Source organism: Chiloscyllium punctatum, chromosome 1 (genome assembly GCF_047496795.1).
Source record: "Chiloscyllium punctatum isolate Juve2018m chromosome 1, sChiPun1.3, whole genome shotgun sequence".
Taxonomy (NCBI): domain Eukaryota; kingdom Metazoa; phylum Chordata; class Chondrichthyes; order Orectolobiformes; family Hemiscylliidae; genus Chiloscyllium; species Chiloscyllium punctatum.
In genome coordinates, this window is record NC_092739.1 from 108,296,625 (window position 1) to 108,323,277 (window position 26,653).

At 41.3% G+C, this 26,653-nt stretch overlaps 1 non-coding gene across 1 annotated transcript; it reads left to right on the top strand.

Moving 5' to 3' along the window:
- The first annotated feature begins 11,976 nt into the window (after positions 1–11,976).
- trnak-uuu (transfer RNA lysine (anticodon UUU)) lies at positions 11,977–12,049 on the top strand. The gene has a single exon. It is a non-coding gene; the product is annotated as a tRNA-Lys (tRNA).
- The last annotated feature ends 14,604 nt before the right edge of the window (positions 12,050–26,653 follow it).

Below are 26,653 nucleotides of genomic sequence, written 5' to 3' on the forward strand. Positions count from 1 at the left end.
TTTGTCATTCCCTGCTTTTTGCCATCGACCAATCTGCTAGGACAGAATCTACATTATTTCTATGGCTATCTCCTTTAGCTCCTGGGATTTTAACAGCTTTCACTCCTTTTAATTTTGGCAGCACTTTTTTCCACTGATATTGTTTTCTTTCAGTTCCTTCTTCCCAATACACCTTTTTTGTTTCCTTATTTCGAAAGGTTATTTCTGCCAAGACAGAGCAAATGTAAGTGTTTAGCTGCTCTGCCACTTCCTTTTTCTCCTTTTTATCAATTTTTTTTTTCTCTCTGATGTTTTAAGGGACTAGCATTTGCCTTCATAACCTAACCTGAAACTGACAGTGTCATACAGCTCCAGTTTGGATCTGATACCACCTTAACTTTGTTAGTCAAGTTTAGGCTACTTGTATTTTTGCAATGGAAAGAATGCATAACAGTTGCAACATGTACTTACTTCCATTCCTTCAATATTAGCCATTGCCTAACCTAGAATAACCCATTCCATAATTGGTTCTTCAATGTACTGATCTAAAACTAAATCTTGTATACACTTCAGGAATTCATCCACCACAGAATTATTGCAAACTATATGTAGTTTAAACACTCCTACGATTACTGTAGCACACTTGTGAGATTCATTTCTAATTTCCCATCCAAAGCAAACCCATAATTTATCATGTCTGCTTGGACAGTTATAAATTACAGCTACTAATTGTTTTTATTTTTTCGTGGGATGGGGGCATTGCTGGCTGGGTCAGCATTTATTACCCACCTCTCATTGCTGTTAGAAGGTGGAGATGAGCTACCTTCTTTAACCAGTGCAGTCCATTTGGTGTAGGTACACCCTAATGTCAGGACAAAAGAAATTCCAAGATTTTAACCCAGTGACAAGGCAGCAATAGTGAGAGATGTCCACGTGGATGGTGAATGGCTTGGCAGGGAACTTGCAGGTGGTAGTACACTTGCTGTTTTTTGTCCTCGAGTGGGAAGTGCTTGAGAGTTTGGAAGATACTGTCCAAGGAACACTGATATGTTTCTGTAGTTCTTGTAGCTGATACACACTGCAGCTGCTTAGTGTCAGTGTTGTAGGAAGTGGATGCTTGTGGATATGTTGCCAACCAAATGGGCTGCTTTGTCCATGATGATGTCAAGCTTTTTGGATGTTGTTGGTGCTGCACTCCATCCAAGCAAGTAAGGCATGTTCCATCACATTCCTGACTTATGCCATGCAGTTAGTGAACGGGCCTGGGGAATGAGGAGGAAGTTATTTTCTACAGGATTGCTAGCCTCTGATCTGGTCTTTTAGCCACAGCATTATTCTGGCTAGTAACCCACCCCCCAGCAGGCTGACCGTGCAGGACTCAGGTGATAATGCCATTAAATATCAACGGGTAGTGGTTAGATTCTCTCTAGAGGAAGATGATTATTGCCTAGCACCTATTTGGGATACAGTTAGTAATGTCACGGAAAAAGGTGGATTGATTTAGTAGGAAAGGGTTTGGGGGGAAAAGGCAGGAGATTCGCACTAGGTAGTTGAATCGGTATAGGCATGGTCACCCTAATGACCTCTCTTTTTTTTGGTAAAGTAACAATTCTATGTGGTACAAATGTTACACACCACTTGTTGGGCCAAGCCTGGATATTGTCCAGTTCTTGCTGCATTTGAACATGGATTATTTCAATCTGAGTTGTCAAGAATGCCACTGAACACTATGCAATTATTAGCAAGTATCTACATTTTCTGATCTTTTGGTAGAAACAAGGTTATCCATGGAGGAGCTAAGGACCCTATCCTGAGGAACTCTGAGAGATGTCCCAGAACAGACCACCTACAATCAGCTATCTTCCAGGGGTCAGTTTTTCTGCTGGTTCCCAATGATGCTAGTTTTGCAGTGGCTCCTTGATGCCACACTCAGTCAAATGCCTCATTGATATCCAGGACAGCCATTTACATTCCACCTCTGGAATTCCACTCTTTGGGGTGAGAACACATGAAGATCATGGCTTACCATAAAATCTCAATCAAAGGGAATGCATTAATGATCGTCATGGAGCTAAATAATTACCTCTGGAGCATGTATTATTGGTATGAATTTGAGTATATTTGCATGTGTTTCAATTGTGTATGGAGGCATGTGTGCATGAATGTGTATCTTTAAGTGGATGTATATTTTACAACTGAATTGCCTCATGTGTATACCAGATTAACTTTGCCTCAAGGATAATGTGAATTCCGAAATGAATTTATGGATTTTTGAAAGGGTGCATATTTGAATTCCCAATATCTGCTCCTCTTTATAATAAACCTGTAAAATTGCCACTTTTCTTCCATCTCCAGTGCTGTGTGGAAAATTTTCAGGCATGTGCACTGACACTAATTTTGCTTCAGTAAAACTTACTGGCTGAAATCTCCCACTATGCATTAGCATTCCTGACTGGTGAGCTGTTAATTTCTGATGCATACTTTTCACATCTGGTTTCAATGCATGTGTTGTGGGTTACTGGTTCTGGATTGAGTGATATGAGTTCTCTTATATAAATCCCTGGGCAATGATGTCTGTGGTTACTAATTCTGAACTAGCTGGTGATTAGGGATCAGTTTTATTTTTATAAAAACGTCAAGAAATTTGTCTCCGTAGCACCCGTTTACCTAGCACTGCAAGTGTCATTTTGCCGAAATAAAATCCATGGTGTGTGTACCAAAATCTGGGTTTTAGCCATATTGCATGTCATTTTGGTTAGGACATCAGTCTGGCCATGAGGAATGTGTCACAACACGGAATACTTGTGTCAGCCAGTGTGTAAATCTGATTTAATCCAATAATGTCCCCAACAAATCTTGTTTGGGGGAACACCTTCTACAGCAAGAAGGACTCCTCACCACCACAACTTAACCTGATCATCAATACTTTCAGATTTTTTGCTGATTTTTGGTTTCTATCTGTCTGCTGACAACGTGCTTGAAAGCTTTTGGAGTTGTTTGACATTGCAAAAGTCTCGGGATGATTGATGCTGAAGTACTTTGTCCTGACTTCAAAGATTCTGCAGAAACTACAGGACATGGGTTCAGTTGTTTGCAATTCCCTTGGTCAACACCCTGTCAGGCAGAATGGGCAAAAGCAACACATGGCAGAACAAGTTGTTGAAAGAGGAGCATGAGTGAAGTGTTCTCAGCAGGAAGCCAAATCTGCCCAGGGTATTCAGTTCCCTCAACCCCAATGAGAAACAACAGGCCTGTCCTTCACTGGGGTGAATCTGTGAAAGCTGTCACCTATAGCAGCTTCAACTGCAACTTCAGAGGATAGGGAGATCAGTGGCTGTTGTATAGGGGAGTGGAAGAATTAACACTGAGTAGTACATACACTAACACCATCTACTATCATGATTGTTGTATGCACTGGTGCCAATTATGACCAGTTTGTGTTTAGGGTGTTTTGCTGTTACCATCTGGGTGTAAAGACCTACTTGGTTTATAGTGATAGAGAGAACTCACTGGGAGTCTACCGAAGAAGAGGCTTATGACTGTACCATCAGGTACAAGTTATGTTACTACGGTAAACTTACCAATAACAGTTAACCAAAATAACAGTTAAGTCCTCCTTGAAACCCTGACATATTTTGACCTTGCCTGACCAAATGCTTATCCCAACATTAGGATTGAATGGAGAGTAGGCTTAAAGATTACCCATTATCTTGTAATTGTCATATGGCGTCCTGGGCAGAACCAGTTAGGATCTCAAAGGAGTGAACCTAATCTTTGATTGTCCTCCAAGTCTCTGTAACATGGCTATCACATCAATGTAGCTAGTTGCTAACCTGAAATAAACTGAATTTATGGACCATGGTCAGACCATTATAGGCTGTGGAGGGAGGTGTGCTAGAATTGGGCAAGACATCCAGATCATCTCATTCCATTATTTTATACTTTTCATAAACAGTGACGTGAACTTCTCACTAGACAGTGATGAGATGCCACTTGACAAGGATCAATGAAAAGGATTAACACTTGTTAACCTGATAGTGATGTATGAGCTTTTTACGTGTGTCAACAAAGTGCCCTCAACAGATATTCTTTTATTTCCCTCCCACTGCAGCTTAGTGTACAGCCTGGTTCTGCAGCTCGAGTGGAGGGAGCCTGCCCAGAAGTGGAGCAAATTGAGTCTGGGTTTTGGAGGTGCAGCCCTGGTAAATGTTTCTGTCTAAATGGCCCAGTCAGCTGAGGGTCTTCCAAGAGTTGGAATAGGGCAGGCAGGGTCAAGGTGAAAAGCCTGGCCATGTTGACAGTACCCTGATTGGAAAGAGCCAAGGGGTCTGTGCATAGCTCAGTGCTTTCTGGCACCATTTCTTTGCTCTCATTCACTTTGAACCAACTTGGATTTTCACAGCAACCTTGCCTTGCCTAAACAACATCACACTAAACTTGAAAGAATTGTAAAGCGTGAGTAGGACAGTGGAATTTTAGCTTCTATCTGCACTGTAGGGATTCTATTTGATCTAACGCATCTGCACTGAGCAACATCGCAACCAGACTCAGGCTCCCTGTATCCCCATAACCCCACGTTTCTTGTGGCTAATCCACCTGGCCACATATCCCTGCACACAATGGGACAATTTTAGAATGGCTAATCAACCTAAACTGCACATCTTTGGCCTGTGGGAGGAAACTGGAGCACCCAATGGAAACCCACATAAACATAGGGTGAATGTGCAAACTCTGACAGTCGCCTGAGGTTAGAATTGAACCAGGGTCCCTGTTGCTGAGAGGCAACATTGTCTCTAATGATGTGTTAACTACTTGCCTGTGTACAGGTGTGCTCATGGAAGATGGCAGGTCAGGTGTAAAGAGCAGTGAATAAAGCATATGGTGTCAGCAGCTTTATGACGGGGGGGCTTAGTGGTAGGTGGTGATGACTAACTTGTAGAAGACACTTGTTCAACCTAAGCTGGAGTTTTGTGTAAAATAAGTGGGCAACACAATAGGAAAAATGTGGATACATTGAAGAGATTTCAGAAGCATTCCTGAAGCAGAAGAATTCACCATGTTGATGCAATCCTGCAGCCATTGCACTGAGGTGGCCATTGCTCCATCAAACCCCCTGTTGCTTTGTGTCTGCCTCGACACTGAAGTCCCTGATTACTGACAGTATGGATTCATCTCCTACCTGGGGCTGTGCAGGTGCCTGGTCAAGAGAGAGAGAGAGAGACTCTACTTGGTCAAATATGTTAAGATTCAGTCTAACAAGTATACCAAGTGAAGATCAAACTGATGAGAGAAACATACAGGTCTAATTCATCTTGTACATTTCAAAATGAAGGGCTAGTAGGGTCCATGCATTTATTTCCAAATGTTCCTAACTATTTACTGGCTGAGTTTCCCTACAGTTAAGTCCTGGGCTTTTGATTGTAGGAGGATCAGGGACTCCAGGGAGGGAAAGAGTGCTTGGTGAGTCGGTTTGTGGAGACCAGGAGATGAAGGGTAAAGTGGATGTGGTACACCAGGCTCTCCAATGGAATTATTTTACTCTTCCCTCTCCTTTCATTCTTACCCTTTCTCCCAAGGTCATGAAATAGTGAACTGGTCTCCTTTTTTTTTCTGCCTTCTCTTTCCCCACCCCCCCCCCCCTCCCGAGGATGTTGGAGACAGATTTAGAGTCTCCAGTTAAAAGCCCAGATAAGTCTAAGTCACAGCGCCAGAGTCCCGGGTTCAATTCCTGCCTCAGGCGACTGACTGTGTGGGGTTTGCACTTTCTCCCCGTGTCTGCGTGGGTTTCCTCTGGTTTCCTCCCACAGTTCAAAGATGTGCAGGTCAGGTGAATTGGCCATGCTAAATTGTCCGTAGTGCTAGGTAAGGGGTGAATGTAGGGCTGTGGGTGGGTTGTGCTTCGGCGGGTCAGTGTGGACTTGGGCCGAAGGGCCTGTTTCCACACTGTAATGTAATCTAATCTAAATCTATGCGCCAGCTGGCATGTGCCCTACATGTCCATGGCATTATAGGGGACAATTTGGGTGTCAGCAGGAAGATGTTGGGCTTGCCACCTTTTGTGCTTCTGGTGGGGAGATGGGGGTAAATTCTTCCCAGGAAATGTTCACACCTTTCACCATTTTTCTGTTTCGCCATCCATCACCGGCAGGAGACAGTGAGGTCTGCAGATGCTGGAGATCAGAGTTGAGAGTGGTGCTGGAAAAGCACAGCAGGTCAGGCAGCATCTGAGGAGCAGGAGAATCGCCGTTTAGGACTGGAGCCCTCGCGTGCTATTTCAGCGACACACTCCAATCCCACCACTGGCAGTTTAGGGAATAAGTCCCTGACTTTAAAGGAGAAGTGTTAACGTTGAATCATTTTCGCTATTTTTATTTTGCAGGCACTCAAACTCTAATTTTAACCTCTCCCCTCCTCGTAGAGTCAGCACTCGCCCTGTCTGATTTTACTCTGCATAGATTTCTATTTGATGCAGTGTACAAGGGCAGGTAACTTAAACCAATTCTGTTTGCATCATTTGAACTTTGACTTGAGATTTAGTTCAACTGATGTCCTATGGCAGTAATACTCCTCCAACAACCCCAGTACGTGTTTTCACGTTAATTCAAGTGTTGGCTGGTTCATGAATGTCCCCTTTGAATCTACTGTCATTAACCCATCCTGTCGTCTGTTTATATCTTGCGTTTGGCCATTGGACTGCGACTCTGAAGGGGCTTCAATGTTGATTGAGTGGTTAAAAAGGTGTACGGTTCACTCCAGTGGAAAAAAGTCCCCTTTTTAAAGCATAATGTGGACTTGACCTTTCAAAGTCAGCAACAAAAACAGAAATGGTCCATTTCACATTTCTTTTGGGTTTCAATTTGGTTAAGACTTATTTTTATAGGATGTTGAGTGATTACCTGGAGATTACTGGTGCCTTTTACAGGACAGATGAAGTGTTTGTTTTGGAATTATTCCCTGTGGATGGAAATGGAGAAGGAGAGAAACAGTGCAGAAATAAAGGAAACTCAAAACTGAACATGCCTAAAGTCAGTTCCAGGGATAGCTTCTCCACACAGATGGAAATTGTTATTTTGTTTGTAGTGAGGTCATCTATTGATAATATCTAGGAATGCCACAATGAAGCCAAAAAACATTTAATATTTAAAAATTATTGTTGTATAAACTTAACATTTCTTGATAAGTAAGCTTAAAAAGACTAAGGAGGAACTGCCAAAAAAGTATAAATTATTGGACTGAGTAAACTGATGTCACAGTTAAAATCTCTGCTGAAACTATCTGTAACGTTTTATAGTTGAATTGTAAAAACAAAATTGTAAGGCTGATATTCTAAACACTTCTTTCTCATTTGAAGATCTCTGTGCTTCTGAAAATGAAAATGAAAACACATTCAACTGCCAGGGAGTGAGGGGGGAAAAAAAAATCAATAGAACCTTTTCAGACACTATTCTGTTTTGAAAGGAGCCCATTATATGCATCCACCGGAAAACAGATGTTTACTGAAAGTGCATTCATGGGCGAGTTCAAGAACCTGCTCTTTACAAACTCACATGGGAATTTTTGGCCCAATCTCACAGCTTGTAACAGAGGGTTTCTACACTATCGAATGTCTGAGGTCAAGCCCTGGTCACTCAAACCGCAAATATTTACAGTCAATCGGTTTCATCAGCAGATTCAGCTACCACAGAGCACATCGTATTCTGAAGTATAATAGAGGTTACCATATCAGCTTGTTCCACCAGTCAGTCTTTGTTCAATTGCTTCCCATGGGCTCGATTGAAAACCCCTAGCTAGCAAACAAAAAGGCCAGTGTAGATAAAGCAGCCTCTGTCTGGATCTCTTCTCATAGTGGGGTTCTTTTTACAGGTGCCTGAGAAGTTCTTATTTTCCACAGCTCCCATTTCTCAACCCCCCACCCCCCCTCCACCATGAATAATTTTGCAACATAATCTTAAACTATAATAATTGACAGCTTAATTATCCTTTTAAGAAAATGCTGTTGATTTTAAAAACTGTTTTATTGGAGGAAGAGGGGAGATGGGAAATAGATTCTGAACACTGGGCCATATCATGGAAAATAAAATAATATTTTCACAGCAACTCCTTTCAAAGTGTTGAAGTGATAACATGTACAACATTGTTAAACTTTTGCAATCCTGCAGGGGAACAACTAACACCACCAGAGATATCACAATGCCACCCTTCCTGCAATGTGAAGCCTACTGTTAAGGTTGTGACACCAAGCAGGAAATGTCACATTTGAATATCAGTGCACTGGGAAATGTTGCAGGAAACTGCATGTAATGAAAGTTGATGGCAGAAATAAATAATACATGTCACTGTTAGACCCCCAGTCCCAACAAAATCTGCTTGTGGGAAGTACCAATGTTTAAGTGCAAAATGCATTTGTAATCATATGATTGCAGATTATGATCCACCGTTTCTTCTACTTGGTGCAGATCAAGGAGGGATCAGGCAGAAAAAACAAGCATGTATCATAGAATTCCTATAGTGTGGAGATAGGCCCTTCAGCCCAACAAGTCCAATCCAAACCCATTCCCCTACCACTTTCCATTTTGTCCCTGACTAATGCATCTAAACATCCCTGAACACTATGAGCAATTTCGCATAGCCAATTCACCTAACCCGCACATTTTTAGAATGTGGGAAGAAATCCGAGCACCCAGAGGAAACCCACACAGACACAGGGAGAACTTGCAAACTCCACACAGACAGTCACCCAAGGTTGGAATCTGGGTCCCTGGCGCTGTGGGACCGCAGTGTTAACCACTGAGAAGCAATGAAGCAGGAAATCCAAATCTTAATTTTCCACTATTTATGGGTTTATTTGGACTTTTCGCCATCCCATTTACCATTTGCTGATAATTTTTAATATCACTTGTTTTTGACTGAGCAGTATGTAACTCATTAATTCCTTCTCTGTGATTAGCCTTTCTGCTGGCTTCCCCCACTCTTATCACTTACTCAACTCTTGACTTCAGTGGATATAAAATTCAGGAAAGTTGGGAATGCCAGTTGGCAAGCGAGCATTCCTGAGATGTCGCCTGGTCCAATGCATTCAGCTCATTTTTCTGAACTCCCAGTTAATGCTGTCTTCTGCACCATATGTTAGGATAATTTTCTTGTCGGTGGGGGGGGGGGGTTTGGGAACAAAATATCTTTGGTCTGAAAGAAGTAAAAACTACCACCTAGTTTGTTTTTTAGTGTCTGTAGCAATTATTTTTCAAATCAGAGTAACGTGTGCTGTGTGATTTTATGATCATCACTTTTACCATTGTTCCTTCCCTCATTGGCTTCTCAAATTAGCCAATCTGGAGGATTTTGTATTCTTTCAATTGCTTCTCAGTGATTAGCACTGCTGCCTAACAGCACCAAGGGCCTGTGTTTGATTCCATCCTCTAGCAATTGTCTATGTAGGGTTTGCATGTTCACCGTGTCGGTGTGAGTTTCTTGCAGGCATTCCCGTTTCCTCCCATAGACCAAAGACTTGCAGGTTAGATGGATTGTCCATAGTCTCCAGGCATTTGCAGGCTAGGTGAATTAGTCATGCGAAACGCAGGGTTAAAAGGATAGTATGGGGATGTGTGTCTGCTGGGGATCCTCTTTGGAGGGTTGATACAGACTTGATCGGCCAAGTGGCATGCTTACACACTGTAGGGATTCTGTTTCTTTGTTCTCTTCAGATGAGATACATTCGTAGGACCCTGAATTGATCACTGTTGATTTTTAATTATTAAACTTGAGAACATTATCGCTCATCTATCCATTGTGTAAGACATATTATCTGCTGAAACAAAGAATTTCTCCATTGTAATATTTGGATAACCTTTAGTCTCATGAATGACCTTTTGAGGAGGACAGCAGGCACTGTTTGAAAAGGCACTTTTTTTTTTGCAGTATCCTGGAACACTGGGGCCAGCAATTTCATATCAATCATGTCCCGAATCATTGATATCCAATCACCCCATCTTCAATAGTGGTGTGCATGCAGTTATATGATCACACCTCCAATCTGTTAGTACGTTTTTATTCTCAAACTGCTGGTAAATCTATGCAGAAGAACGTAGACTCTTTACTTCAACCTGTTGTTTAACTCTGACCCTCTCATTCAGTCTTGGTGAATTTGGTGAAACTACATGTTTACTTTTGTTATATCATTTGAGGACTTTTTTTTTGCTTAGCATGATCTCTGTCGCTGTTCTTCAGAATTCTTCCCAGGAAGATTTGGTAAATGAAATTTTCTGTTTGAATGTGTGTCTTCTGAAGCACCTCAGCATCTGACATCCGGCTTAAACCTGTCTTTATTATTTGTTCAGCAAGCTGTGTTGCTCTCTGAATTTCATCAATTTTAAAAAAATCATCAATAAGCTTGAGTGGGGTATACTGGATTAGTGGTGCTGGAAAAGCACAGCAGTTCAGGCAGCATCCGAGGAGCAGGAAAATCCATGTTTCGGGCAAAAGCCCTTCATCAGGAATACAGCCGGTATTCCTGATGAAGGGCTTTTGCCCGAAACGTCTTTTTTTTTTTCCCTGCTCCTCGGATGCTGCCTGAACTGCTGTGCTTTTCTAGCACCACTAATCCAGAATCTGGTTTCCAGCATCTGTAGTCACTGTTTTTACCTCTGGGGTATACTGCTCAAGCAGAAGAGAAGCATAACTCATTGCTTAAAGCTCTGGAAAGGTAGAAAATCTTTATCCAGTGTATCTGCAGCTTGAAATCATCCAGGTAAAACCATGAAGAAATGAGATTCATTCAGTAAAGCTCCTAAGAGAATGACAATTATTTATTCAGGCCACAATTGGCAGAATTCATACAGAGAACAAAAACATGGGAGCCCTCTATATTACTTGGAGAAGGGGATCTCTATTTTAACCCCAGAAATATGGGAAACCCCTCACTACAGCAGCACCATAAGCAAGGTAAATCAATTGTTATCAGAGATAGTATTGCCAGGATGACACAATTTCAGAGATGGGCCAAAGTGAGCATGGAGCTGGACATCTTTAGAGATGCCATAAAGCTTCCAAATTAGATACCAACTCAGAGGCTGCGAAAGCTCATTCCCTTCTATATCCAGTTTGGATTATAGTTGATAACTATTTGCTCACCAAAGTATAAAAGAAGTAATGGAACGTTTTACAAAGTATTGAAAACATTTGATAATTATTTCAATTTCAGAGCAAACACATTTCTTGCAAGAATAAGATTTAACAGAAGATTCATTGAGGAGAATCCGTGGAATCCATCAGAAATTGCAGCAGGACCTTGATCAGCTGGGGAAGTGAAACAAGAGATAGCAAATGGAGTTTAATATCGATAAGTATGAAGTTTTGCTTTTTGGAATGTCAACTCAAGGTAGGAATTTCATGGTGAATGATAGAGATCCCGCTGTTCCACTACACTTAAAGCCCTGAGTTCAGGTGCACAGTTCTCTGAAAGTGGCGTCACCAGACAGGGCAGTGAAGAAGGCTTTTAGCACACTGGCCTTCATCGGTCAGGGCATTGAGTGTAGAAGTTGGGAAGTTATGTTGCAGCTATACAGGATGTTGGTGAGGTCACACTTGGAGTATTATGTTTGGTTTGGTCACTTTGCTATAAGAAGGCTATTAAACAGGAAAGAGTGCAGAAGAAATTTACAAGGATGTTGTCTGGACTCAATGCTCTGAAAGGTGGGACAAGCTTAGACCTTTTTTTTTCTTTACAGTGTAAAGGGGGGGGGAACATTATGAAGGTGTATAAGATCGTGAGGCATCAATAGAGTGAATGCACTCTAGTCTTTTTCCTAGGGTTGAGAAATTGAGAACTAGAGGGCGTCAGTTTAAGGTTAGAGGGGAAAGAATAAAAGGGAACCTGAGGGGCAACTTTTTTTACACAGGGTGGTACACATTTGGAATGAGGTGTCAATGGAAATCGTTGAGGTGGGTACATAACAACATTAAGAGGTATTTGGACAAATACACAGGAAGGCATTCGAGTGAGCCCGGGTAGCTCAGTTGCTAGAGCATCAGACTTTTAATCTGAGAGTCCAGGGTTCGTGTCCCTGCTTGGGCGGCCACTTTAGGGTGGCACGGTGGCTCAGTGGCTAGCACTGCTGCCTCACAGCACCAGGGTCCCAGGTTTGATTCCAGCCTCTGGCGATTGTGCAAACTCCACATAGACATTCTCCCAGTGTCTGCATGGGTTTCCTCCCACAGTTCAAAAGATGTGTAAGTCAGGTGAATTGGCAATGCTAAATTGTCCCGTAGTGTTAGGTACATTAATCAGAGGGAAATGGGTCTGGGTGGCTTACTTTTGAGGGTCGGTGTGGACTTGTTGGGCCGAAGGGCCTGTTTCCACACTTTAGGGAATCTAATCTAAAAAGGATATGGGCCAAGTGCTGGGAATGGAGTTAGCGTGGATGGACCAGTTTGGGCCAAAGGGCCTGTCTCTGATGTATGACTCTGTGTAGCTCTATAATTTCACTAATTAGCTACAGGTGAGCTGGAAAATGTGACTACAGTGATTTGAAGTCAGAATTTCTAGATCATGTTGTTGTAATTGTTGATGAGTCTTTGCCAGGAGATTTATAGAGGTTAAAATAACTTTTGACACTAGGAAAAAGTCAAGACTCAAGATGATTAGCGAAGCCAAAATCTGGAGGCAGCACCTTGTCAATCCTAAGAAAACTAGGTAAAAATAAGGACTGCAGATGCTGGAAACCAGATTCTAAATTAGTGGTGCTGGAAAAGCTCAACAGTTCAGGCAGCATCTGAGGAGCAGGAAAATCAATGTTTCGGGCAAAAGCCCTTCATTAGGAATAGAGGCAGAGTGCCTGCAGGGTGGAGAGAAGATCCTAAGAAGTGTAGCACAGGGGATCAGTGGAGTCCATTTAGTTTTGAGAAATCAGCATAGCAAGTGGGAACAGACACCAGACCTTAGCAGTTATTATCATCATCTTTGGAGTGACTAATACTCTAGTTCCAGGAATTGAAAACATTCTATTGCTGCTTCACATCTTCTGCCAGGTCTGATGCTTTCACCAAGTTTGCAGACTTAAGTTTTTGATGGTATGAAAATTGGTGGTGTGGTAAATAGTGAGAGTAGCCTTAGATTACAGGAGCAAATCCATCTACTGGTCAGATGGGCTGATCAGTGGAAAATGGAATTAAATCCAGATAAATATGAGGTGATGCTCTTGAGCAGGACAAGCAAGGCAAGGGAATTCATTATAAATAGTAAGACCTTGGCAAGCAACCTTCCAAAGAGTAGCCCACCCAGCCCCAATCCCCACCCTATACCTGTGAAGCAGCATTTATCATTGGCCAATCCACCGAGCCTGCACTTTGACTTGTGGTAGGAAACTGGTTTGCTCTGGGTGCTTCAATGAAGATATGGGGAGAGCATGCAAACTCCACACACAGTCATAGAGATGTACAACATGGAAACAGACCCTTCAGTCCAACCCATCCATGCTGACCAGATATCCCAACCCAATCTAGTCCCACCTGCCAGCACCCAGCCCATATCCCTCCAAACCCTTCCTATTCATATACTCATCCAAATGCGCCTCGAATGTTGCAATTGTACCAGCCTCCACCACTTCCTCTGGCAGCTCATTCCATACACATACCACCCTCTTGTGTGAAAATGTTGCCCCTTGGGTCTCTTTTTTTTTTTTTACATCTTTGTCTTCTCACCCTAAACCTATGCCCTCTAGTTCTGGACTTCCCCCACCCCAGGGAAGCCACTTTGCCTATTTACCCTATCCATGCCCCTCATAATTTTGTAAACCTCTATAAGGTCACCCCTCAGCCTCCGATGCTCCAGCGAAAACAACTCCAGCCTGTTCAGCCTCTCTATAGCTCAAATCCTCCATCCCTGGAAACCTCCTTGTAAATCTTTTCTGAGCCCTTTCAAGTTTCACAATATCTTTCCGATAGGAAGGAGACCAGAATTGCACACAATATTTCAACAGTGGCCTAACCAATGTCCTGTACAACTGCAACATGACCTCCCAACTCCTGTACTCAATACTCTGACCAATAAAAGAAAGCCTTCTTTCGTATTCTATCTACCTGCAACTCCACTTTCAAGGAGCTATGACCCTGCACTCCAAGGTCTCTTTGTTCAGCAACACTCCCTAGGACCTTACCATTAAGTGTATAAGTCCTGCTAAGATTTGCTTTCCCAAAATGCAGCATCTCCCATTTATCTGAATTAAATTCCATCTGCCACTTCTCAGCCTATTAGCCCATCTGGTCAAGGTTCTGTTGTAATCTGAGGTAACCTTCTTTGCTGTCCACTACACCTCCAATTTTGGTGTCATCTGCAAACTTACTAACTGTACCTCTTTTATGCTCGCATATAAATCATTTATATAAATGACAAAAAGTAGAGGGCCCAGCACCGATCCTTGTGGCACTCCACTGGCCACAGGCCTCCAGTCTGAAAAACAACTCTCCACCACTACCCGTCTTCTACCTTTTGAACCAGTTCTGTATCCAAATGGCGAGTTCTCCCTTTATTCCATGAGACTTAACCTTGCTAATCAGTCTCCCATGGGGAACCTTGTCGAACGCCTTACTGAAGTCCATTTGGATCACATCTACTGCTCATCCCTCATCAATCCTCTTTTGTTACTTCTTCAAAGAACTCAATCAAGTTTGTGAGACATGATTTCCCATGCACAAAGCCATGTTGACTATCCCTAACCAGTCCTTGCTTTTCCAAATACATGTACACCCTGTCTCTCCAACAACCTGCCCACCACCGATGTCAGGCTCACTTGTCTATAGTTCCCTGGCTTGTCCTTACCACCTTTCTTAAACAGTGGCTCCATGTTGGCCAAACTCCAGTCTTCCGGCACCTCACCTGTGACTATTGATGATACAAATATCTCAGCAAGAGACCCAGCAATCACTTCTCTAGCTTCCCGCAGAGTTCTAGGGTACACCTGATCAGGTTCTGGGGATTTATCCACCTTTATGCATTTCTGAGGAGGATGTGCTGGATGTCCTGTAATATGGACATCTTGCAAGGTGTCACCATCTATTTCCCTATAGTCTATATCTTCCATATCCTTTTCAACAGTAAATACTGATGCAAAATACTCATTTAGTATCTCCCCAATTTTCTGCGGCTCCACACAAAGGCCGCATTGCTGATCTTTGAGGGGGCCTATTCTCTCCCTAGTTACCTTTTTTTTTATATCCTTAACTTTGTAAAAATCCTTTAGATTCTCCTTAATTCTATTTGCCAAAGCTGTCTCATGTCCTGTTTTTGCCCTCCTGATTTCCATCTTAAGTATACTCCTACTACCTTTATACTCTTCTAAGGATTCAGTCGATCTATCCCATCTATACCTTACATAAGCTTCCTTCTTTTTCTTAACCAAACCCTCACTTTCTTTCACGCAAGGTCGGAATCAAAACTGGGTTGTTGCTGCTGTGAGGCAGCAGTGCTAACCACGGAGACACTGTGCCACCCTTGACCTAGCTTCCTTCACTGCCTGTGAACTTATTCAGACACACAAAAACCTGCAGATCCTGGAATCCAAAGTAGACAAGCAGGAGTTTGGAAGAATACAGCAAACCAGGTTGGCTAGGAATGTATCGGCCACATTCAAAGCTTTGTGTATAAGTACCACAAGGTCAAATTCCAACACCCTGTTTCAAATTGCACTATTTAAATCTCCACAAACAACTAATATTGGATGGAATGAGCCTTTATATTTATTGGAATTAATTTAAACTACCAGAGAGATTGAGCTTAGTATTTTGACACTAGTTGGTACATTTGAGGTAGACAATAAAGGGAGCAATGCAATTCAGCCAACAACTTTTGAATATTTGCAATTAACTGGGCATCCGGGTCTCTCTTAAATTGCTGTACCCTTTGTGTAGAAATAACAATGAGTCCTGTTAGGGTCATTATTTGAATGCAAAATTTTCCCCATGCCAATTTTAATTAGAAAAAAAAGTCTTCACCTGTTGCATTGATTTACAGTATATTGGCAGGATTTTATTTTGATAGAGTCTTCACATCAATTAATATATTTCTCTTCCTCTGTACTCACTTTGTCATCACTGTAGTGTCAATCAAATTTAATCTGCAATATATCTTGTATGATTGATCCTCAATGAAAATTGTCATGGTTACATTATTACAAATTGACCATTGGATTAACTGTGACACAAACTCCTCCTATCCTTACATATCTGTTAACTGTTACTTCATACACTTTTTTTTGTTCCAGTTTGTAAATCTTCACAATTTTCAAATTTACCATTAGGAAATGCTCTGTCTGCCTCCATAAGGGCATAAGACTTAGGAACAGAAATAGTCTATTCAGCCCATCAAGTCTACTCCATTATGAAATAATAGCTGATTTGATTATCCTTGACTTCTCTTTCCTGCCTTTTTCTAGATAACCCTTGATTCCCTTACTGATTTAAAAATCTATTCATCTCAGCCTTCAAATTAATGACCCAACCTCCACTGTCTTTTGCAGTCAAGAATTCCACAGATTCATTACTCTCCGAAGAAATTTCTAATCATTGTCTTAAGTTTGCAACCCTACCCCACTATTCTGATATAATGCCCCTTGGTTCTACACTCTCTCCCACATGGGGAAATCACATTAGTGTATCGACCCTGTTAAGTTCTTGAAGAATCTTGTATGTTTCAATAAGATTGGAATTTAGAAGAATGAGAGACAATGAGTACAGGCCCAACCTACTCAAAATCTCCTCGTAAGACAGACCTTACATATCTGGAAGTGTAATATCTGTGCACTGCCACCAATGCCAATGCATCTTTCCTTTGATAAATGATCCAAGTTGGTCATAATACTTAGCTGTATCTGTCATGTGCCTTTATAGTTTTAGCACTATCTCCCAACTTGTTACTCTATTCCCTTTGAAATAACTTATTTGCCTTCCCTATTACCTGCTCACCTTGGATGCTATCGTTTTGTGATTCATTGATGAGGACTCCCAAATCTGTTTTGCAGTTTTCTGTAGTCTTTTTCTATTTAAATAATATTCAATTCCTCTACTCTTCTTGCTAAAATGCATAACCTCCCATTGCATTCTATCTATCAAGTGTATGCCCACTCACTTAACTTGTCAATATTCTTCAACAGATTCTTTGAGACATCCTCATTGCTTGCTGCCTTCCCTACTTTTTATGTCCTCTGCAAACTTAACCATAATGCATTCATTTTCCCCATCTAACTCATTAATGTACATTGCAAATGATCATGGCTCCAGCACTGATCCCTGTGGCACACCACTAGTTACAAGCAGCCCCGGCGCAGCATGCACACAGCGATTTCCAGGTGGAGACCAGTGTGGGAGAGGCATTTCGGGAACTTACCTGAGCAGTATGTGGGCTTTGAGCCAGAGAGCAGTGCAGGCATGTGGCCTCGCAGCAGCACGTGGGGAAACCATCCGGGAGCAACATGCATTCAATGATTCCCAGATGGAGACCAGCGTGGGGGAGGCAGTCCTGGAAGTTACCATAGAGCAACTGAGTTTAAGAGTGACGTGGGATGGCTGTTGGACTGGGGTTTGGTGTGGGCAGCCAGACCCTGTGAGGAGGCCCTGCACTGAGCTGCTATAATGTAATATTTATTTACAATTTTGTACTTTACTGAAATGCCAACTCTTTTAATGTTTTTTCTATTTTTAACACACTTTTCAATTGCCATATCCAAGAACTATACTGAGGTACTTGTACCTAAGATGTCACCATAAGAAGACAGACATGGTGAAAAGATTTTACAATACTCTTACAATGCAGTACACATGACAATAAAGGATATTGTATTGTAAGTTGCCATCCTGAAAATGGCTCTTCATGCTAATGTTTTGCCTTCTGTTAGTTAGTCAAACATGTATCCATGCTAAGAGACTGCCCCCAACACTCTGGGTTCTTATTAAATCATAAATAAAAAAACTAAAGTAGCTATCATTCTGCAATCTACCTCAGAGTTAGTAGTACTCAGGATCTTGCATTTTGTGGCACTATCAGAAACATGACTTGCATTTCCTAACCTATGGCAGGAAATCTATAGAGTTTCAAAGAAGTGCTGTTTTGATTAGATTAGATTCCCTACACTATGGAAACAGGCCCTTCAGCCCAACAAGTCCACACCGTCCCTACAAAGACTAACTCACCCAGACCAATTCCCCTACCCTATATTTACCCTTGACTAATGCTATGGGCAGTTTAGCATGGCCAATTCACCTGACCTGCATATCTCTTGGATTGTGGGAGGAAACCAAACCAAGCCCCCACAGACAGGGGGAGAATGTGAAAACTCCACATAGTCAGCTGAGGCAGGAATTGAACTCGGGGTCCCTGACACTGAGGCAGCAGTGTTAACCACTGAGCCACTATGCCACCCAAGTTTTCTTATGTAGAAAAAAATACATTATCGACCTCTCCACATTAGGTGTTAAAAAGAGAAAAAATATTTGCAATTATAGAACCGCTTTCATGGCAATGGAATCAAATTGCTTTACAGTCCATGAAATGGTTTGGAAACTGTTCTTCAACAGAAGAAGCAGAACTCCATTTGCACACAGCAAGATCCCCAATACCGTGATTGGATAAAGACCAAAGATTTGAATAGTGTTATTAGTTAAGGGGAAAATATTAACTAGGACAATAGAAAACCTCCATGGAATAAAGAGTCCATGGAATTTTTATGGCTACCTTAGAGGGTAGATGAGTTTCTGTCCAAAATGAAAAGCATTGCTTTTACAAAGAGCTCTTTAGCAATTATTTGAGTGGCTACACAAAAGCAAGATTTGGATTTCACTTTCAACTGGTTCAGACTCCGATTGGACGTTGGAGGTGAACTTTGTACTACAGGAAATGAAAAGTTAGCAAATAAAAGTCATGCGACAAAACTAACTCTAACATGTGGGACCCAAATCAAACCATTCGGACATATGTGGTCTGCCAGGGCAGCTGACCTTGCTCAGGTCATTGAATTCATTTTCTTATTGAACTTATTTTTTTTCTAATATCATAATCAAACACTATTTTCATTTATATTGCCTTAATAATATATTATTTTGTAAAGGTTCTACTACTAGACCTGAAGAACTAATGTGGACTAAAGCAGTCAAATGCCAACCATTGACCATTTCCAACAAGAGAGAATCTAACCATCACCCCTTGACATGTCATGGTATTGCCATAAGTGAGTCCCACATTATCACTACCATTGACTAGAAACTCAACTGGACTTGCTATTTAAAGACAACAGCTACAACAGCAGGTCAGAGATTAAGAATGTGAGTAACTCATGTCCTGACCCCCAAAGCCTGTCTACCATCTACAATTCACAGGTCAGGAGTGTGATAGAAGATGGGTGCTAGAGTAGGATAGGCCATTTGATCCCTCAAGCCTGCTCCACCATTCAGTATGATCATGGCTGATCATTAAGCTCAATACTCTAATCCTGCCCTCCCCAACCCCCATAATCCCTTGATCCCTTTAGCCAGAAGAACTATATATTTTGATTTAGATCATCTACCTCCTTCATGAAAACACTTAATATTTCATTTTCAACCTATTTCTATGGTAGTGAATTCTATAGACTCACTATCTGGTGAAGAAATTTCTTCTCATTTTAGTCCTCGAAGGTTAAACCATTTATCCATAAACTATGACCCCTTCTTCTCCACTCGTCCTCCATCAGAAACATTCTTCCTGTATCTAATCTGTCTGGTCCTTCTGGAATTTTATAGGCTTCCATGAGATTCCCACTCATTCTTTAAACTCCAGTAAATATAATCCTAACTGACTCAATCTCTCCCAGTGTATAAGTCCTACTATCCCAGGAATCAATGATGGAATACCCCCCACTTGCCTGGATAGCTGCAGCTCCAACAATGTGCTTAAAATCTCCAGGACAAAGCAGCCTGCTCCATTGGCATCATATCCACAAACAGCCACACTCTCCAACATCAATGCTCCATAGCAGCAGTGTGTACTGTTTACAAGATGTACTGCAGAAAGTTGCCAAAGATCCTTAGAGAAGCACCTTCTAAATACATGACCACCTCCATTGAGAAGAATAAGGACAGCAGATAAATGGGGATGCCACCATCTGCAAGTTCCCCTCCAAGCCACATATCATTGTGACATGGAAATATAAGAATATAGGAAGAGAAGTAGGTCATTCAGCCCATTGAGCTTGTTCTACCATTCAATAAGATCATGGCTAATTAGTGGCCTAACTCCAGGTGCCTACCTTGAGCTCACATCCTTCGATACTCTTGCTTCATGAAAATGTGTCTATCGCTGATTTAAATTTAACAATTCAATTAGTATTGATAGTCCTTTCCGAACCCTTACTACTCATTGTGTGTCGAAGTGTTTTCTAACATCTCTCCTGAATGGCTTGGCCCTCATTATTGGACTAATCCCCTTGGTTCTAAAATCTTCAAACAATGAAAATAGTTAATTTTTATTCATCCTGTTTAATATCCTGAAAACCCCAATTAGATCAGCTCTTAATCTTCTATATTCTAGAAAAATATCTCTTTTCATAACTTAACTCCTGAAGTCTAGGTGTCATCCCTGTAAACTTGTGTTGAACTCCTTCCAGAGGCAAAACATCCTTAAGTGTGGTGCCAGGATCTGTTCACAATGCTCTAAATGGTGTTGAGCTAGGGTTTTGCATAACTATGACGTTGCATCCATATACTCCAACCGTTTAGATAATGAAGACCAACATCCATTAGCCACCTTGACTATTTTCTGCACCTAGGTGCTGGAAAAGCACAGCAGATCAGGCAGATTCTGATGAGCAGGAGAACTGACCTTTCGGGCATAAGCCCTTCATCAGGAATCAATTCTGATGAAAGGCTTTTGCCCGAAAAGTCAATTCTCCTGCTTGTCAGATGCTGCCTGACCTGCTGTGCTTTTCCAGCACCACACTCTCGACTCTGATCTCCAGCATCTGCGGTCCTCTCTTTCCCCTATTTTCTGCACCTGGCATTTTGGAGCTCTATGCATCTGGATCCCCAAGTATTGTTGGACACAGACTATGTTTAACTTTGTGTCTTCTGAACAATATATATTGCTGTCCTTTCAGTGTCATTGAGTCCCAACCTAACAGCATTGTGCATCTACCTCAGCACATGGACTACATCAATTCAAGAAGGCAGCTCACTACTACCTTTTCAAGAGCAATTATGGACAAGCAATACATGTTGGCCCTGCCAACGATAGCTACTATGAGTGAATTTTTTAAAAATCCTGAATAGACTTAACATTTGTTTTTAGGAACATGTTCATGGTAACTGGCCAATGGTTTCTAGCATTTTTTCTTCCTTTCTTGAATGAAGATGTTGAAACTAATGTTTTCCAATCTTCTAAGACATTTTCAGTCTAAAGAATTTTGCAAAATTACAGCCAATGCATCCATTATCTCTACAGCTGGATCTTTTAAGGTCTTGGTATTCAGACCATCAGGTGGAAAAATTATCAGCCTTTATATATCCTGTTAGACTTCCTAATACAATTTGTCTGGTGGTTGTGATAGGTTTAAGTTCTGGTCTTCGATTTCATTTTGTTTTGTTATTTCTCTTGGTATGTTTTTTTGTCTTTCACTGTGAAACTACTACATGGATCTCATCTTTTATTAACAGAACCACTCCACTTCCTTGTCCTTTCCTCTTATTCTTCCTAAATATCAAATCATTTCCTACCAGTACCATCGGTGTATTTACAATGGATAGACTGCAGCAGTTCAAGAAGATCACTCCCCACTACCTGCTCAGATGCTGGTCTTGCCAGAGATGTTCAAATTTCATGAAAGAATAATTCCAAAGAAACCTTGAATAAAAGACATGCATTCAGGAAAGTAGTCTGTAATTCTGCCTTTTTCCTATTTGTTCCTAATCTTACCCTTTTATCCTGCTGCATTCTTATGTTTTTATTTTCTACCCTTTTCTGCAACACTCTGGTCATCATTCCCCACAATGCTACATTCCACTATATTGTCCTTTCTCATTAACTTTCTAAATCTTTCTTCACATGAACCCTCTTGACATTATCTTCGTTCCATCATTTCAGCTTGCTTGTAATTACTAAACTGATTTCTTCTGATCTCAAAGCTATTTTCTTTCTTGTCCAGTTACTTCCCACCCACACCTGTGGCTCTTCTGATGCTTTTGTCACTTTAACAGTTTCCAGTTAATTTTATTCTGTTTCCTATTCACCATGGACATCCAATCTTACTAAAACCATTCCCCTTTTGCACAATCTTGAGGATTCTCCACTTCTTCCCTGAGCTGATGCCCAATCAGTTTTCATTAATTTGCTAAATAGTTGAAGCATTTTCTATTTTTATTTCAAATTTCTAGCATTCGCAATGTTTTGCTTTCAGAAGAATATGTTGGATTTGGAGGGAGTTAAGAACAGATCTGTGAAAACAATCTATCAACTCTTAGACTTAAGTCACAAGGAAAGATTAAACAAGCCTGCAATTTAGAAGGTTAGGAATGATTTGTTTGAAATGTTCAAACTATCAAGGGAAACAAATTGAGTAGATTTGGAGAAAGTAATGCTGCTAGTCTGGGGGTCCAGGATTAGGTGACATAAGAACATAAATTAGAGCTAGTCCTTTCAGGACTGAAGTTAGAAACATTTTTTCATGCAAAGAACCCTGAACACTCTCTCTTCTTAAAAAAAAGATGAAGAGAACATAAGAAATAAGAGCAGGAGTAGGCCATCTGGCTCATCGATTCTGCTCTGCCATTCAATAAGATCATGGCTGACCTTTTCTTGGACTCAGCCCCATTTATCTGCCTGCTCACTATAACACTTAATTCCTTTTACTGTTCAAAATCTACCTATCTTTGCCTTAAAACATTTGGACAGTAACCTGGTGTTGTGTGGTATTTAACTTTATCCACCCCAGTCCAACACTGGCACCTCCACATCAGTAAAAATATTCAACGAAGTAGCCTCAACTGCTTCACTGGGCAGGGAATTCCACATTTTCACAATCCTTTGGGTGAGGAAGTTCCTCCTCAACTCAGTCCTAACCTGCTCCCTCTTATTTTTGAGGCTATGCTCCTAGTTCTATTTTCACTCACCAGTGGAAACAACCTATCTGTTTCAATATCATCCGTTCCCTTCATAATTGTTTCTCCAAGATCGCCCCTCATTCTTCTAAATTGCATTGAGTAAGGCTACTCAAACTCTCCTCATAAGCCAACCTTCTGGAATTAACCTTTGCACGCTTCCCTGTGCCAGTACATCCTTTCTAAAGTAAGGAGACCAAAACTCTGCAAAGTACTCCAGGTATGGTCTCACCAACATCCTATACAGCTGCAACATAATGTCCCTCTTTTTAATTTCCATCCCTTGAGCAATGAAGCACAATGTTCCATTTGCTTTCCTAATTACCTGCTGCACCTGGAAACCAACGGTTTGTGATACATGCACAGGGACACCCAGGTCCCTCTGCACAGCAACCTGCTGCAATTTTTTCAACATTTAAATTTTAGTCCATTTTGCTGTTATTCCTACCAAAATAGATAACCTAACATTTACCAACATTGTGCTCCATCTGCCAGACTATTGCCCTCTGACTTAACCTATCTATATCCTTCTGCAGACACAGTGTCCTCTGCACACTTTGCTCTCCAACTCAACTTAGTGTCACATGCGAACTTTGACACCCTACACTTGGTCCCCAACTCCAATCATCATCTAAAATTGTAAATTGCTGTGGTCCTAACACTGATCCCTGAGGCACACCACTCGCCACTGTTCACCAACCAGAAAAACACCTATTTATCCCCACCCTTTGCTTTCTGTTAATTAACCAACCCCCTATCCATGCTAATATATTTCATGTAAAACTGTGCACCTTTATCTTATGCAGCAGCCTTTTGTGTGGCACTTTATTGGATGCCTTCTGGAAATCCAGATACACCACATCCATCAGTTCTCCACTGTCCACTGTGCTTATAATGTCCTCAAATTTTATTGATGCTGAATTGTTAAGTGCAAAGCTAAATGGATAGATTTTTGTTAGCAGTGCTATTAAGGAATGAGGGAATATATAGTTAGGTCACAGATAAGGGACAATGTCACTGAATGCATTGAGAGACTTGAGGGGTGAGTTGTTGTGTCCTTATGTAGGAGTGATCCAGTTTCAAAATTGTTCGGCTGAACCCGAGAGAGTGGCAAGAGATATACTCTCTCCATTGATCTCAGTCTGAAATTGGTGCCAAGAGTGAAAATTACATTTCAGCCTTTTGATGTATAACTGACGGAAACTAGTTCATGAAAAACAGGGTGTTTGATACAAAGTTTGACAGCATAATGACTGGAGAGGGGTTCAGGAAGTGGCAGAGTGGAATATTGATTGTCATCAGGACAGACATCCTCTCGGCATCACCTGGGATAAAACATGTGATAATGTTTTTTACTTTCAATTTCAGTATTATTAAAATTCATTCAAGTTGACATTGATGCTGACCTCACTTCTGTGAATGATGTTTACCTCAAGGTAAGATTAGCTGAGGAAGAGGAGGGCCTAAAGAATGCAGAGGAATCTAACATTAAATAATACTTGTTCAAAAAGCTATGTGCAATTTCAGCTACTGAGCAGCTGTAAAGTGATGCAATTGTTCTGTTTCGATTCACCTGAGTGGAAATATCACAAAGTTTGTCTGTTCCACTAGCTGCAGCTGAAGTACTTTGGGGGAGGGGGAGATGTAATAAAATAGAAACAATCTGAGAGAACTGGGTAGAAATTGGTATGTTTGGCACCCAAGGGATAACTGAAAAATGTGGTGGAATCTGTATCAATTTAGCAGCGGACTGCCTGTGTCTAACCTGTTGTGGTTCATCCAGTCTCAAAGGGTATTTCCCCTTACTTTTTAATCAGCGTCCCAGGCAGAGATCTAAAACTGGTGTTAGACTTCGTAACTATGAGTGAGTTTTGAGAAGATTTGTAGCTCAGGTTGAGGTTCTGGATGTAATCTTGCTCGCTAAGCTGGAAGGTTAATATGAAAATTAGTATGACTTCACAAAATTTGTTTGTGAAGCGTTTGGCAGGATGTTAATCAGCACAACTGCCTACTAACTGACTGTGGGTGAAAGGAAAAACAAATTTGCTGCGAATCAGGATAAGTTGTGATCAACCTTGCACATTGCTCATATTTTGAGCACCTGGCAGGATGCACCTGAGTGTTGTTGTTGGTGAGGCACGCTGTCCAACATGAATGTTTTTATATGGGTGAACTGCAGGTAAAGGTACTGCCAACATTGAATGCACTGATGCTTCATGGTCTAGCTTGTTACACACTGCTGAATCTAGGCGTATAAATAGACACTAATCAAAATCTATCCCAAGATTTTTGAAAATTATAAAAGACACCTTCTCAATGAGGTTCTGTGCCTGAAGTCAACTTAACAGGGGCATTTATCAGAGATTACAATTTCAGCGATGTAACACTATAGTTTATGGCTCATTGAGTCTCTGACAGCCCAACTGCCACAGGTAGATTTAATTGGATGCATTTGACAAGACAAGCAAACAGGAAATCCCCTCCATAGCATCTAGCAGCTGCTGGCAGTGAAACAAAGCAATACACTGATACTTCGCCACAAGTCTGCACATGGGAATATTTGAAACGCGTCACTGGCAGGCTGCACGTAGGATGTACTGATGCCCTACTGATAATTTGGTGACACACAATTTAACCACACACCATTTATAGAGCGCAGTGGATTTTCCCCACCAGGTTGTTTACCAGAAGTCATGATTTCCTGCTTTACTATTTAAAGGGCGTGTATTCTTCAATGACGTGGAGTAAACTTCATTTGAGATATTAATAGCCTTGTAAGTCACTACTTCACAGTTTCAATAGTGGTAACAAGGCTCCCCCAGTGGGTTGCTGGGTATAACCAATGGAAAATAAATTTGGAAGGAGTGTAAAATTAATTACCAATAAATATCTTTTACACTAATACCCAAGATTTGTTTCACCGTCAGAGTCTTTGTACCACTGAGCTACACAACAAACCATTCTCAAGCCTGATTTCTGATCAAGGTTAATGATCTATCTAGGCTGGTTAAACTTGTCTCACTGGACTGGCATGAGAGGGGAATGTAATTGTAACTGTTTCCACCCACCCCCGCCACCCCCCACCATGCCCAACAGTGACCCCTGCTGGAGGTTGCAGATGTGCATCTATCCAGTGAGGCTAGGTCAAACATTTGATCTAATAGCTTGCCATCGCTCACTCTAACATTTTTTTGATCAAATCTAAGTTCCCACTAATGATGAATAGCAAAGTCCAGTGCAAGGACTGGCTGGAGAACAACGAGCCAAAATTCTGATGTGCAGTTAACTCTTAACAATTACAGCTAGGAAATCTATCCTCAATACCACCTAGTATGGGGTTGAAATGCCCTTATCCGTGAATGAATTAAAAAAAGGAAATAGTTCTTATCAGGATAAGAAGCATAAGGTGATCTTCCTCAACCTGGTCACTGGATTGGCTCTGACCTATCAATACTTACCGGTTAGCAATCCTGCCTGATGGACTTTTGTTTACTGACCTAATCACCCCTTATACCACCAGCCCTCAGTGTGTACCATCTAAAACAGACACTGCAAGAAGTTGTTC